Source organism: Sus scrofa, chromosome 4 (genome assembly GCF_054392235.1).
Source record: "Sus scrofa isolate SSC_HxYL_T2T_F1_AM1 chromosome 4, Sscrofa_HxYL_maternal_Yorkshire_Landrace_v2.0, whole genome shotgun sequence".
Lineage (NCBI taxonomy): Eukaryota > Metazoa > Chordata > Mammalia > Artiodactyla > Suidae > Sus > Sus scrofa.
This window is the reverse complement of record NC_139386.1, coordinates 111185618-111201566: the sequence shown is the minus strand read 5'-3', so window position 1 is coordinate 111201566 and position 15949 is coordinate 111185618. Positions and strand designations below refer to the sequence as shown.

The window sequence follows — 15949 nt, the reverse complement described above, 5'->3', positions numbered from 1 at the left end:
CCGCCGGCCTTCACCAGAGCCACAGCAGCGAGGGATCTCAGCCGCATCTGCAATCTACACCACAGCTCACGGCAACGCCGGATCCTTAACCCACTGAGCAAGGCCAGGGATCGAATCCGCAACCTCATGGTGCCTAGTCGGATTCGTTAACCACTGTGCCACAACGGGAACTCCTATCTCCTTTTAATAAATAGTTCTTAAATGCCCAATATGTATTAGGTGCTGTACTAGGCATTAGAGAAATAAAAATTAACACATGGCTTCTAGGAACTCATATCCTGGCTGGGAGGAGGGACAAGTAAACAGGTAGTTCTGACATAATGTGTGACAGGCAAATACAAAAGTGTATCTAACCTTAAAGAATAGATACGAAAGAATGCAACTGGCACATGGAAATGGGTATTAGGGAAGGCTGCAAGGAGGCTATGACCCTAACCTGTTCCTTGAAGGATGAGCATAAATTCATCAGTGGCAAAGGGGGGAAGGCATACGTTCCATATGCCATGGGTGTGGCCCTAAAAAGCAAAAAAAAAAAAAAAAAAATTTACTCCTGGAGGTTTGACTTAACCACTAGGTTCACTATCTGCCTCTCTCTTAAAAGCTTTGTATGCCATGGTAAAATGTTTCACTTTTAATTATTGGTAACAAAGAACCAATAAAGAATTTTCAAGAAATGGAGGCGTTCCCATTGTGGCACAACAGTAACGAACCTGACTAGTAGACATGAGGTTGCGGGTTTGATTCCTGGCCTTGTTCAGTGGATTAACGATCTGGCGTTGCCTTGAGCTGTGGGGTAGGTTGAAGATGCAGCTTGGAACCTGTGTGGCTGTGGCTGGCAGCTGCAGCTCCGATTTGACCCCTAACCTGGGAACTTCCATATGCCACAGGAGCAGCTCTAAAAAGTAAAAAAAAAAAAAAAAAAAAAAAAAATTCAAGAAAGGAATGATTTACTAGGTAAATTTGGGTGGTGGGGGTAGGGGGAGGCAGATTACTTTGGTAGCAATTTGAAGGTGAGTAGAAGGAAAAAGTGGTTACAAGGGGCACAGAGAAGAAGCTGTTCCTATCATTCAGAGATAAGGAGGATCTGAATTCATAATAAATGGCAGTGAATACAGAGGATATACAGGATTAGTGCGGCATTTCCCAAGTAAATGAATAGGACTGTGTGGCCAGTTCAATATAAGGATTAGGGAGATATCAGGGACAATACGTTCAGTATTAGAATCTTACAAAACATCCAGGTAGAGTTGGCTGAAGAGTCATCCAGCTTATTGGTGGTAATTGAAGCCTATGGGAATTGAAGCCCCAGATAAAACAACCCAACAGAGCCTTAGGGAATTCCAGCATGTAAGCAATGGGCAGAAGAGAAGTAGTCTCTAAAAATACAGGTAAAGTAAAACAGGTAGGCAGATAATTAACAAAAAATAGAAAGCAATAAATACTATAAAGAGGTACAAAGTCCTATGGGAGTTCAAAGGAGGATTACAATTTAATCTTTCTGAGCCTCTGTTAAGTCATCTATAAAATCAGGTTGGACGAAATGATCCCTGAAGTCTCTTTTGTCTCTAAACCTCTGAATCTATTCCATGCCTGTCATACGCCCACTAACAGGGCAGATGTTATGGGAAGGTGCAAGACAACACAACCTGCTACGGAGGAGCTTTCAATCTACTGGGGATCCTAGCCTATCCCCCTCCGCCCCATCCACACAGACTGGAAAAACACTGCAGATGGAGATCATTTATATAAATAAGTAAGGGATTAATTTTGTGGCAGAGCCTATGGGATGCAAATTCAGCGAAGACAGTAAGATAATGTGTGTATAGAAGCTTAATGGAGAGTGGAATTGGGCTGGATTTATTTTTTTTTTTTTTGGTCTTTTTGTTGTTGTTGTTGTTGTTGTTATTGTTGCTATTTCTTGGGCCGCTCCTGCGGCATATGGAGGTTCCCAGGCTAGGGGTCTAATCGGAGCTGTAGCCGCCGGCCTACGCCAGCCAGAGCCACAGTAACTCGGGATCCGAGCCGCGTCTGCAACCTACACCACAGCTCACGGCAACGCCGGATCGTTAACCCACTGAGCAAGGGCAGGGACCGAACCCGCAACCTCATGGTTCCTAGTCGGATTCGTTAACCACTGCGCCACGACGGGAACTCCATGGGCTGGATTTAGATAGAGAAGAAGAGTGCAGGCAGAAATAAAGATATGAGTCCACTTCCGAATGAACTTGAAGATCTCAGTTGGAAGTTCATGGGAAGTAGAGTTTTAGGAGGTAGCATAAGGTCAGATGATGGTGGTTTTTATACGCCAGAGAATGGGGTTTAAAACTGACCGGGAAGGAGCAGAGTGCTACTGTGGGTTCTTGGGCAGGGCTGTGATATATTTAAGGTACAGGACATATTTGATCTTAGCTAGTGTTACTGTACAAAATGTTTACTGCTATTACACTCTTTCCCACTGCCAGTTTCTGCGTTGTGGATGCTGTGGTTCGGCCCAGATCACCCCCCACCCCCACTCTAGGTCTGAAGCACTCCAGCTTCTGGGAGAATAGACAGCTGGCAGCTCTCAGTTAAGTCCCTTTCTGGAAGTTGCCCTTGGCTAAAGACAGCCACTTTGTCCAATGTCAGGCTACCTCACCAGGTGCAGCCCACATTCAATAACTGGTTGACAGTATCTACAAAGGCCCAGAAAACACACACCAGTTCAGAAAAGCTGAAGTGTCATCTCAGCTCCAGAGCTCCCAGTAAAGATGGACTGAGGCCTTTCTTGTAACTGTATCACAGTGTAACTACTCCTCCTGCCCACTCTTTTTTCCTGTCACTCCCCCACATATGTTGATCCTAAGAACATTCCCTAAGAAACTTATTACACAGTAATTTCAATCTCAGATTTTTTCCCCAGGGAATCAATCTGCAACACCCATGATAATTATATTTTCACTCAATTCTTCATCTATGCTACTTATTAGTTTAACAGAAAATCTGTGAACCCAGATTTTGGTTTGAGCAGTTTTCCTCAATACTGTTGACATTTGTTGGATAGAACACCAAGATCTACCTTTTATAAAATCATGGCTTGGCAGGATATATCCTGGGCTAAGTGAACACATTGCTGGGTACCTTGTAGAGTACTAGCTATACTTGCAAGTCGAAGCTGCTATGATAGGAGCATAGCTGAAGATTTTACAGAGTGTGGTTTCAGCTTACAAAGAAATTGTGACACAATTTGATTTTTTTTTGCAGTTGTCCAAAATAACTTTCTTTTATATATTTTGCACTTAGCACCAGTTTTTTTTGTTTTGTTTTTTTAAATCACCAACCATTATACTACAGATGGCTCTCAGCAGAGTGGATTACTGTCCTTTAGTCTAAAAGCACCATGAGGAGGGAGTTCCCATTATGGCTCACTGGTAATGAAACCAACTAGGATCCATGAGGATGCAGGTTCACTCCCTGGCCCTGCTCAGTAGGTTAAGGATCCAGCATTGTCATGAGCTGTGGTATAGGTTGCAGATGTAGCTCAAATGCTGTGGTGCTGTGGCTGTGGCATAGGCCAGCAGCTGTAGCTCCAATTGGACCCCTAACTTCCATATGTCTCAAGGGTGGTCCTAAAAAAAGCAAGCAAACAAACAAACAAACAAAAAAACACCATGAGGAGTTCCTGTTGTGGCTCAGTGGTAACGAAACCAGCTAGAATCCATGAGGACTGGATTTGACCCCTAACAACCTGGGAACTTCCATGTGCCCTGGGTGCAGCCCTGAAACAAACAAATAAAAGCACCGTGAACAAAGTTCATACATTTAAAACTTGGAATTAAAATGGGCAACAAAACACTGTCATTCTAAACTGGTGGTAAGCCAAAGCAATCTTGAGAAAAAAATAGAGCTGGAGGAATCAGGCTCCCTGACTTCAGACTATATTACAAAGCTAAAGTTATCAAAACAGTATGGTACTGGCACAAAAACAGAAATATAGTCAGCGGAAGAGGATAGGAAGTACAGAGATAAACTCACATAACCTATGGTCAATTAACCTATGAAAAAGGAGGCAAGAATATACAATGGAGAAAAGAAAGTCTTTTCAATAATTGGTGCAGGGAAAACTGGACAGCTACATGTAAAAGAGTGAAATTAGAACATTCTCTAACATCATACACAAAAATAAGCTCCAAGTGGATTAAAGACTGAAATGTAAGACTGGATGTTATTAGGTCCTTAGAGTAAAACATGGGCAAAACACTCTCTGACATAAATTGTAGCAGTGTCTTTTTGGACCTACCTCCCAAAATAATGGAAATAAAAACAAAAATAAACAAACAGGACCTAATTAAACTTAAAACTTTTGCACAGCAAAGGAAATCATCAACAAAATGAAAATACAGGGGAGTTCCTGTCGTGGCTCAGTGGTTAACAAATCTGACTAGGAACCATGAGGTTGGGGGTTCAATTCCTGGTTGCTCAGTGGGTTAAGGATCCAGCATTGCCATGAACTGTGGCGTAGGTCACAGACGTGGCTTGGATCCCATGTTGCTGTGGCTCTGGCATAGACTGGCAGCAACAGCTCTGATTAGACCCCTAGCCTGGGAACGTCTATATGCCATGGGTGCGTCTGTAGAAAGGACAAAAAGACAAACAACAACAACAACAACAACAACCAAAATGAAAAGACAACCCACACAATGGCAGAATATATTTGCAAATGAAGTGACTGACAAAATATACAAATAGCTCACACAGCTCAGTATCAAAAAATGGGCACAAGATCTAAATAGCTATTTCTCCAAAGAAGACAGACAAAAAGCACAAGAAAAAATGCTAAACACTGTTAATTAGAGAAATGCAAATCAAAACTACAGTGAGGTACCACCTCACCCGTCAAAAAGCCTACAAGCAAGAAATGCTCAAGAGGGTATGGAGAAAAGGGAACCCTCTTACACTGCTGGTGGGGAATGTAAATTGGTATAGCCATTATGGAGAACAGTATGGAAGTTCCTCAAAAAAACTAAAAATAGTTACCATATGATCAAGCCATCCCACTTCTGGATACATACACAGAGAAAGACCTAATTTGAAAAGATACATGTACCACAATGTTCACTGCAGCACTATTTACAATAGGCAAGATATGGAAGCAACCTAAATGTCCATCACCAGAGGAATGGATAAAGATGTGGTACCTGTATACAGTGGAATATTACCCAGCCATAAGAAAGAATGATACAGTGCTATTTGCAGCAACATGGATGGACCTAGAGATTATCACTTATATATATGATATCACTTATCTGTAGAAACTAAAAACATGATACAAAAGAATTTATTTACAAAGCAGAAAAAGATTCATAGATTTAGAGAACAAACTTTCAGTTACCAAAGGGGAAAGTAGGGGAGAGGGATAAGTTAGGAGTTTGAGATGAATATATAGTCATTACTATATCAAAAATAGATCATTAACAAGGACCTATTGCATAGCACAGGGAGCTCTACTCAGTATTCTATAATAACCTAAATGGGGAAAGAATATGAAAAAGAATAAATATATGTAGGAGTTCCCGTTTCAGCTTAGTGGGTTAAGGATCTGGCATTGCCACAAGCTGCAGCATAGGTTGCAGAGGTGGCTTGGATCTGGCGTTGTTGTGGTTGCGGTATAGGCTGCGGCTGCAGCTCTAATTCAACCCCTAGCCTGGGAATTTCCATAAGCTGCAGGTGCAGCAGTGAAAAGAAAAAAAAAAAAAACAGAAAAAGGATAAAAACATGTTTATGTATACCTGAATCACTGCTGTACATCTGAAACTAACACAACACTATAAATCAATTATATTCCAGTATAAAATAAAAATTAAAAATAGGGAGTTCCCATTGTGGATCAGTGGCTTAAGAATCTGACTAGTATCTATAAGGACACAGGTTCAATCCCTGGCCTTGCTCAGTGGATTAAAGGATCTGGCATTGCCACTAACTGTGGTACAGGTCCCAGACCCAGCTCAGATCTGGCATTGCTGTGGCTGTGGCGTAGGCCAGCAGCTGCAACTCCAATTTGACCCTTAGCCTGCAAATTTCCATATGCCATGGGTGTGGCCCTAAAAAAAGCTAAAAATAAAATAAAATAAAATAGGTAGTAAAGTGGTTAGCATGGATAGACCTATTGCCTCAAAAAGCCTATAGCATCAAAGGGCCTGTGGATAAATATACTGATAAGACAATGATTGGTTTGACAGCTTTTGAAGGAAAGAAGTGGTATGGAAAAGATACGGAGAGATTGGCTGGCTATCTTGCTGATAGGCTACAGTCACTTTTTTTGCCTTGTTTTACAAAATGTCCTTTTTTCACCGAGATTAATAGATGTAGTTTAGAAACAAGTAACATTCAGTACTCAGTGAAATTGTCAAGTTTTTAACCCTGAAGTAAATAGGCTTACAGTGCACTTTTCAATACATACAAATTCAGTAAAGGGAAACATCTATTGAAAATGCTGGATTTGCAATTGACATATTGCCAAAGAATAAATTATATCCTGTGCGGTAATTACGTATTCAGCAATAATGAATACTAGGAGAAAAGAGCAAAGTAGTAATTATACCAATTACAATTGATTAGTTGGTATTAACATTAAAAAATGCACTCATTTATTATACTATCTTATGCTGCAAGAAGGCTCTGATGTATGAAGATATCTGATTCCTCTTTAAAATCCCTTTTTATAACTGATTAAATTCAATGAACTTGGAAGAATACTGGGAATCTGTATTATTACCCATGATGAAATTTATTTAGCTATGCTATAATTTTCATTGTTTTATGTTACTATGTTTTCTAACTTTCTTTTCTTTTTCTTTCTTTCTTTCTTTCTTTTTTTTTTTTTTTGCTTTTTAGGGTCGAACCCGAGGCACATGGAAGTTCCCAGGCTAGGGGTCCAATCCGAGCTATAGCTGCCGGCCATAGACACAGCCACAGCCACAGCAACGCCAGATCCGAGCTGCATCTGCAACCTACACCACAGCTCATGGCAACCCTAGATCCCAGACCCACTGAGCGAGGCCAGGGATTGAACCTACATCCTCATGGAGCCTAGTCAGATTCGTTTCCACTGTGCCACAATGTGAATTCCCTGGTTTCTAACTTTCTAATCTGTTTCTACTGTGCTACTAGAATACTGTCATTGCCTTTGTTTTAATCGCTGCTTTTTTTCTTTTTTTGGCTTGCCTGTGGCATATGGAAATCTCTGGGACTAAACCTGTGCCACAGCAGCAACCCAGTGACAATATCAGCTATTGTTTACTTTTTGTTAGAGATTGAGATTGAAGGTGGCAAAGTAATTGCTATTCTATATAAAGTAGAACACTGTTCCTTTGCAGATCTACAAAGTGTGAATTTAACAGTTTAGCAGGACAAGTTGATACTCTGCTGAGTCTGGTGCCCTTTATATTTGTAACAATGAAAGTGAGGTCTACTTGAGATTAAATTTAACCTTGGGGGGGGGGGAGTAAGTTTAACCTTGCAAAGAAACAGAAGAATCTTTCAATATGTGAAGCATCAGAGTAAATTAATTATCTCCATTTTCTCAAGCCATGAAACGGGGGAACAGACAGGTATTATGAATTGGTGCCTATGTAACATACTTAACTTTTTAATGACCTTGTGCCCTCTGTGGTCAGACGAGAAAACTACAAGAAATATGCAGTTTCTCTGCTTAACAGAATGTGGATTGAAACCTTCAAATTTAGTGAAAAGTACAAGACATAAAATAACACAAAGGACATTTAAGCATGACTAAGTAGATGTTCTCAGGGCCAATTTTAGTGAATTGTTACGACTTAATTACAGCTATAAGCATAAATCTAACATATATGGTCATTAACAGAATTTGGTTTAAGAGTTATTTTCTAAGCTGTATACACATCTTTCTTTTGACAAAATTTAATCGTACAGTATGGAAGACAAAGGGAAGACTGAGGAAGGTGAAATTGAGCTTTTTACTGTCCTGAATTATGTAACCTTAAACTCCATACGCAAATTACTGGACCAAAAATCTTTAAGATCTAGAGAATGAAAATTTTATATTAGGCTATTAACCCCCACTGCTCCTATTTATTTATTTAATCTATTTATTTTTCTTTTTGGCTATGCCTGCCACATACAGAAATTCCCAGGGCAGGGATTGAACCCACATAACAGCAGCAATCTAATTAACTACAATGACAGCTTAACTAGCGGTGCCACAAGGGAACTGCCTCCTATTATACACAAAGCATTTTTCACATATTGAAATGTAATGGGACATTCTGCTTACCATTCATTTCATTTTTAGATTCTGTAGAGTGAGATTATATATTCACATGAACAAAATTTGGTTATATCAAAATGTTATGCATTTTAAAGGCATTTTATCTGTAGCAAATTGTATATAAATTAGTATTACCGGTGCGTGTCTTTTGGCTGTACTCCTCATGGCATATGGAAGTTCCCCAGGCCAGGGATTGAATACGAGCTGCAGCTGTATCAGACCCGCAACTCTGCAGCGACCTGAGCTGCTGCAGCAGTCAGATTCTTTTTTTTTTTTTTTCCTTTCTTTTGTCTCTCTAAGGCCATACCTGCAGCATATGGAGGTTTTCAGGCTAGGGGTCTAATCGGAGCTGTAGCTGCCAGCCCACGCCACAGCCATACCAACGCCAGATCCGAGTCACGTCTGTGACCTACACCACAGCTCACGGCAATGCCAGATCCTTAACCCACTGAGCAAGGCCAGGAATTGAACCCGCATCCTCATAGATACTAGTCGGGTTCGTTAACCACTAAGCCATGATGGAAACTCCTGCAGTCAGGTTCTTAACCCACTGTGCCACAGTGGGAACTCCACTAGAATATTTCTTTCTAGTCTCTTCAACTGGTTAGACATTCTTTTGTAATTTTTTTAATGATAGTGCAAAATCAGCTTTGCAAAAACCAGAGCTTAACTGAAGGAAATTCTAAACATTGAGGCTGATATTAATGGGTTTTTTTTCTGTTCAGTAAAATCCCATTATAATGAATATGAATTACTATGTTGTATCCAAATCTCATTAAAATGGAAATTTCCTGCTACTGTGCACAGACTAATCATTTAAGTAAAATAAATACTAAGCATATTGTTCACATCATTATTAGCACAGAATTCTCCTTTTTCCTTGTTTATACACCACCCTTTCTTTTAATGTAGCCCGACAGTAATTTAGTGTGTGATGTTAGATAAGTCATCACTACCAGGGATAAGATTCCTGGTTGGTAAAATGTAGGAATCAAGAGCATGATTTGTGGAGTTCCCATTGTGGCGCAGGGGAAACGAATCCGACTAGGAACCATGAGGTGGTGGGTTTGATCCCTGGCCTTGCTCAGTGGGTTAAGGATCCAGCGTTGCTGTGAGCTGTGGTATAGGTCCCAGACATGGCTCAGGTCTGGAATTGTTGCGCCTGTGCATAGCCTGGCAGCTGTAGTTCCTATTAGACCCCTAGCCTGGGAACCTCCATATACCCAGTGTGTGGCCCTAAAAAAACAAAAGCGATAACACGAAAAAGCATGACTTTCAAGTTGCATATATCACTTCAGTTCTTATCTCACTGAGCACAATCTAGTTACATGATGCACGCACATGATCAGATGGGAAATTGGGAAATTGGTTTTAAGCTAAGCATCCATGTGCCCAGAAGCTAAAACTTCTAATATAGAAGGGGATAACACAAACTAGAGGATAAGTAGTGGTCCCTGCTACAGTAACTCACTGCAAGTGAGCTGAGTTTACCCCTTTCCCTCTCAAAAGACATAAGAATCCAACCAAGTAAGACAGAGATGAGAGGGGGTAATCTTGAATTTGCATAATATCTTTTTTTTTTTTTTTTTCTATTGGCCATGACCACAGCATATGGAAGTTCCCGGGCTGGAGATCAAATCCATGCCCCATGCCACAGCAGTGACTCAAGCTGCTGCAGTAACAACACTAGATCCTTAATGCCAGATCCTGAATATTTTGCACCACCAGAGAATGCCTGTATAATATCTTTCGAAAGACAGTTATTAAAAAATTCAGATACTGACCTCCATTTTTTTTCTTCTTTTTTTTTTTTTTTTTTTGGCTTTTTAGGGCCACCCCCCCCAAGGCATATGGAGGTTCCCAGATTAGGGGTCTAATCGGAGCTACAGCTGCTGGCCTGTGCCACAGCCACAGCAACACCAGATCCGAGCCGCTTCTGTGACCTACACCACAGCTCATAGCAATGCTGACCATATCCAGCTGCTGCCTATAGTACCCTGCCACAAGGCCACAGGCATGTGCCCTGAGTATGGGCAATCATAATATCTCAAACCCCCAGCCATACCTCTGAGTCCAAGGATTGAACATGGAATCCAGACGAGGTCAACTGAAATTCTTCTCTGGAATTATGTGTACTGATACCCTTGCTTTCCTCTGGGATTGCTAAAGTGGGATGATGTGCATCTGCAGCTGCCTCGTCTTTGGCTCAAGTTATCCTGAGGAAACCTCTCTGCAGGAGAAGAGAATAAGGTAAGAAAAGGAGAAACAAAAAAGAGATGAAAAACAATGAGGATGACAGGAATCCCTAGATTTCATTGATCCTGAAGGCACCTCCACTTCTCCATACCAGTTAAATGAGCCAATAAAGACCCTTTTACTGCTTTTTTTTTTTTTTTTTTTTTTTGCTTTTTAGGGCCGCACCCACAGCATATGGCACGTTTCCAGGCTAGGGTCCAATCAGAGCTACAGCTGCCGGCCTATGCCACCTCCACAGCCACACAGGATCTGAGTTGCGTCTGCAACCTACACCACAGGTCATGGCAACGCCAGATCCTTAACCCAATGAGCGAGGCCAGGGATCGAACCCACCACCTCATGGTTCCTCGTTGGACTCATTTCCACTGCACCACAAGGGGGAACTCCTGCTTTTAACTAAGTTTTAGTTAGCTGTCACCTGCAAATAGAGTTCCAATATGCAGAAATACATTCGAAGGATGGAAGAAGCAAAGAGGATCTGATGTAATAAACACTAGTCCTTAGGGTAGAAAACAGAGTGAAACAGACATATAAACATCCATTCATAAATATTTACAAAGTGTCCCATTAGTCCATTTGATTAATTTTTATTCCATGGTAGCCAATAAACTTATATTGAAACTAAATGAAATGTAGGGTTTCCATCTGTGACTATGTGCTCTTCTGACATTAAATGAAAATAATACCTTTGGATGCACAGAGTGACTGTCTTTTTTGGCCACACCCATCATATGCATAAGTCCCTGGGCCAGGGATTAAACTGGAGTCACAGCAGTGACAACACTGAATTCTTAACTGCTAGGCCACCAGGAAAACGCTGGAGTGGCTATCTTTGGTGGTTTATGAATAATTTTTTTGTACCTTCATTTTCTGAACTGCCTATAATAAACATTTTTAAACCATTTTAGTCAGAGTTGTTAGTATTCACCAACTGTTGTATTAGCTTTCTATTGCTGCTGTAGAAAATTACCACAAATTTAGTGGCTTAAAGTAAAAACTATTACTTTACAGTTTGGGATATCTGAAGTTTAAAACCGAACGACAAGGCTGAGTTTCTTTGGCAGAACTTTCTAGGGCAATTTGTTTCCTTTTCTAGTTTCAAGAAGCTACTCACATTCCTTAGCTCATGATCCCTTTCTATCATCTTTAAAGCTAGCAGTTCACATCCTCTGTCCTCTCCCATCTTCATTCAACCTTTGAAATATTGCCTCGTGCTCTAGCCTGAATATTTGTGCCTTCTGCCAAATTCACATGTTGAAACCTAATCCCCAGTGTGCTGGTATTTGGAGGTGGAGCCTTTAGGAAGTGATTAAGTCATGAGGATGGAGCCTCATGAATGGGATTAAGGTCTTTATAAAGGAGACCCCCAAAAAGCTCCCTCCCACCTTCTGTCATATGAGGACACAGAAGCCTGCTCTGAACCAGGAAATAGGCTATCACCAGACACAAATCTGCTGACACCTCGATCCTGGATTTCCCACCTCTCGAACTGTAAGAAATCAATGCCTGTTGTTTAATCCAGTCTGTGGTATTTTTGTTACAGCACCTCACATGAACTAAGACACCTTCTCTTTACACAGCTAAGTGCTTACCTCTCAGTTCTTGTGTTACCTTGCACATTCACTCACATGTAGATACTTACAGTACCCTGAATAATGGCCCCCAAAGATGTCGGGTCCTAATACCTGGCACCTGTAAACATGTTCCTTTCCTTGGCAAAAGGGATTTTGCAGATGTGATTAAGTTAAGGTCCTTGAGATGGGGAGATTATCCTGGATTATCTGGGTGGCTCAATGTAATCACGAGGGGGTTGGGGAGATGGCAAAGGGACAGAGGAAGATGGAACTTGATGTCACAGAATGGTCATGTCTACCAGATCTTTCTCTTTTTTTTTTGTCTTTTTGCCTTTTCTAGGGCCGCTCCCGCGGCATATGGAGGTTCCCAGGCTAGGGGTTGAATCGGAGCTGAAGCTGCCAGCCTACATCACAGCCACAGCAACTCGGGATCTGAGCCGCATCTGCGACCTACACCACAGCTCGGCAACGCCAGATTCTTAACCCACTGAGTGAGGCCAGGGACTGACCCCGCAACCTCATGGTTCTTAGTCAGATTCGTTAACCACTGAGCCACAACGGGAACTCCTACCAGATCTTTCTTGTATACAGACCTTTTGGGAACTTGATGTAAATTATACTATTTAAAATGCCTTCATGGCATTTTCTTGTGGCTCAGAGGGTTAAGGCTCTGGTTTTGTCACTGCAGCAGCTCAGGTTGCTACTCTGAGTCCCTGGCCTGGGAACTTCTACATGTCCCAAGTGCAGCTGAAAAGAAAAAAAAAAATGCATTCACATATACCTGTCCCAGGTGCGGCTGGATGGTATGACCTATGCTGCGGCTCAGGGTAAGGCCGGATCCTTAACCCACTGAGTGAGGCCAGGTATTAAACCTGAGTCCTCATATATACTAGTTGGGCTCTTAACCTACTGCGCCACAATGGAAACTCCATCCCTATAACTTTTTTGACTACATTTTGTAAGTAGTTCATACATTTCTCTAATTTATTGTCCTCTGCAATTGAGCAGTCAACAGCTCAAGACCAATGAGCTTTTTTTTTTTTTTTTTTTTTTTTTGTCTTTTGTCTTGTTGTTGTTGTTGTTGTTGTTGTTGCTATTTCTTGGGCCGCTCCCGCGGCATATGGAGGTTCCCAGGCTAGGGGTTGAATCGGAGCTGTAGCCACCGGCCTACACCAGAGCCACAGCAACGTGGGATCCGAGCCGCGTCTGCAATCTACACCACAGCTCACGGCAACGCCGGATCGTTAACCCACTGAGCAAGGGCAGGGACCGAACCCGCAACCTCATGGTTCCTAGTCGGATTCGTTAACCACTGCGCCACGACGGGAACTCCCCAATGAGCTTTTAACTGAGGCTAAAGATTTGCCAGTTCCAGCAAACTCGTACAGCTCAATATCAAAGAAACCAACAACCCAATCAAAAAATGGGCAAATCTGGAGTTCCCTTTGTGGCTCAGCAGAAATGAACCCGACTAGTATCCATGAGAATGTGGGTCCTATCCCTTGACTCAGCCGATTAAGGATCCAGCATTGCCACGAGTTGTGGTATAGGTTGCAGACACTGCTCTGATCCAGTATTGCTGTGGCTGTGGAGTAGGCCTGCAGCTGCAGCTCTGATTCAACCCCTAGCCTAGGAACTTCCATATGCCTCAGGTGCAGCTCTAAAAAGAAAAAAAAAAAAAGGCACATCTAAACAGATATTTCTCAGAGTTCCCATTGTGGCACAGCAGAAATGAATCTGACGAGTATCCATGACAATGTGGGTTCAATCCCTGGCCTTGCTCAGTGGGTCAAGAATCTGGCAGTGCCATGAGCTGTGGTGTATGTTGCAGATGCGGTTCAGATCCCATGCTGCTGTGGCTGTGGGGTAGGCCGGCAGCTGTAGCTCGGATTGGACCCCTAGCCTGGGAACTTCCATATGCTGCGGGTGTGGCCCTAAAACCCAAAACTAAATAAAAGAAAATGAAATAATAGACATTTCTCCAAAGACATACAGGTGGTGAACAGGCATATGAAAAAATGCTCAACATCGTTACTTATTAGAGAAATGCAAATCAAAACCACAGTGAGGTATCACTTCACATCTGTCAGAATGGCCATCATCAAAAAGTTTACCAGAGGAGTTCCCTGGAGGCCTAGTGGTTAAGGATTCTGCCTTGTCACTGATGTGGTTCAGGTTTGATCGCAGGCCTGGGAACGTCTTCATGTCATAGGTATGGCAAAAAAAAAAAAAAAAAAAAAAAAAAGTCTACAAATAATAAATGCTAGAGAGGTTATGCAGAAAAAACGAATCCTCCCACACAGTTGGTGGGAATGTAATTTGGTATAGTCACTGGGAGAACAGGATGGACGCTCCTTAAAAAACTTAAAAATAACAGATGAATGAATAAAGATGCATCAGAATATTATTCAGCCGTAAGAATGAATTATCTAATATCATTCGGAGCAACATGGATGGACCACTTACACTAAGTGAAGTCAGAGAAAGACAAATATCATCACTTATACATGAATCTAAAAAAGTGTGTACTTATGTGTGTGTATATACATACATATATGTAAACACACACACAAAGAGAAAAGAACCTATGTTCAAAACAGAGACTCACATTGAAAACAAATGTAGGGTTGCCAACAGGGCAAGGGGAGAAGAGACAAATTAGTAGGAGCAGATTAACTACTATATACATAGTAATCAACAAGGACCTACTGTATAGCAGAGAACTATATTCCCTTTAGAACCTCTAAAGGGAAAGTATCTGAAAAAGTATACATGTAACTGAATTACTGTACTATACACCTGAAACTAACACACTGTAAATCAACTCTACTTCAATACAGTTGGTGGGGGAAAAAAAGCACTGAGCCTTATTTTCAATTATACTTCAAAAAAAAGGCACTATCATCAACATAATGGGTTTTAAAAGTTCTAGATTTCATTTGTATTATTAATGCTAAACATCTTTTTTTTCTGGTGGGAGTCCACCTCTCAGTGATTTATAAAAGGTCTCTGTCCTTAAAGACTACTAATCCTTAGGTATGTTGTATTTTTTTTTAATTAGGCAGTAATTTTTTATATTTTAATCCCTTAAAATATAGAGGGTTAAGAACACAATCATGGCACTAGATTAGTGGGTTCAAAACCTGGATGATGGGGAGTTCCTATTGTGACACAGTGGAAATGAATCCAACCAGTATCCATGAGGATGTGGGTTCCATCACTGGCTTTGTGTTGCTGTTGCTGTGGCAGAGGCCAACAGCTGCAGCTCTGATTTGACCCCTAGACTGGGAACTTCCAAATATCATGGGTGTGTGGCCCTAAAAAGCAAATGATGGAGCTCCCATTGTGGCTCAGTGGTAACAAACCCAACCAGTATCCATGAAGATGCAGGTTTGATTCCTGGCCTTACTCAGTGGGTTAAGGATACAGCATTGCCGTGTGGTGTAGGTGGCAGATGCAGCTCGATCCCACATTTCTGTGTCTGTGGCAAAGGCCAGCAGCTGCAGCTCCAATTCAATCCCTAACCTGGGAATTTCCACATGCCACAGTTGTGGCCCTAAAAAGGAGTAACTGCAACAACAGCAAAAAAACCCCACAAAAAACACGGATGATGCCCTCTAGCTTAACAAACTTTGGCAGATTAGTTAATCAGTACCTGTTAAATGTATGGGAACAAATTTTTTGTGAGGATCAATTTTTTTGGAGCTCCCATCGTGGCTCAGCAGAAGCGAATCTAGTATCCATGAGAATGCAGGTTCAACCCTGGTGTCTCAGTGGGTTAAGGATCTGGTGTGGTCGTGAGCTGTGGTATATAGGTCACAGACCCGGCTTGGATCCC

General features: G+C 41.6%; 1 long non-coding RNA gene across 3 annotated transcripts in view; it reads right to left on the bottom strand.

Annotated features, from left to right (window-relative positions):
- LOC106507446 (uncharacterized) overlaps positions 1-10511 on the bottom strand; it is a 32535-nt gene extending 22024 nt beyond the window's left edge. For all 3 annotated transcript variants that reach the window (XR_014844543.1, XR_001303429.3, XR_014844544.1), the window contains exon 1: positions 10347-10511. This is a non-coding gene — a long non-coding RNA (uncharacterized LOC106507446). The remainder of the gene's footprint in view (positions 1-10346) is intronic.
- Between the last annotated feature and the right edge of the window lie 5438 nt (positions 10512-15949).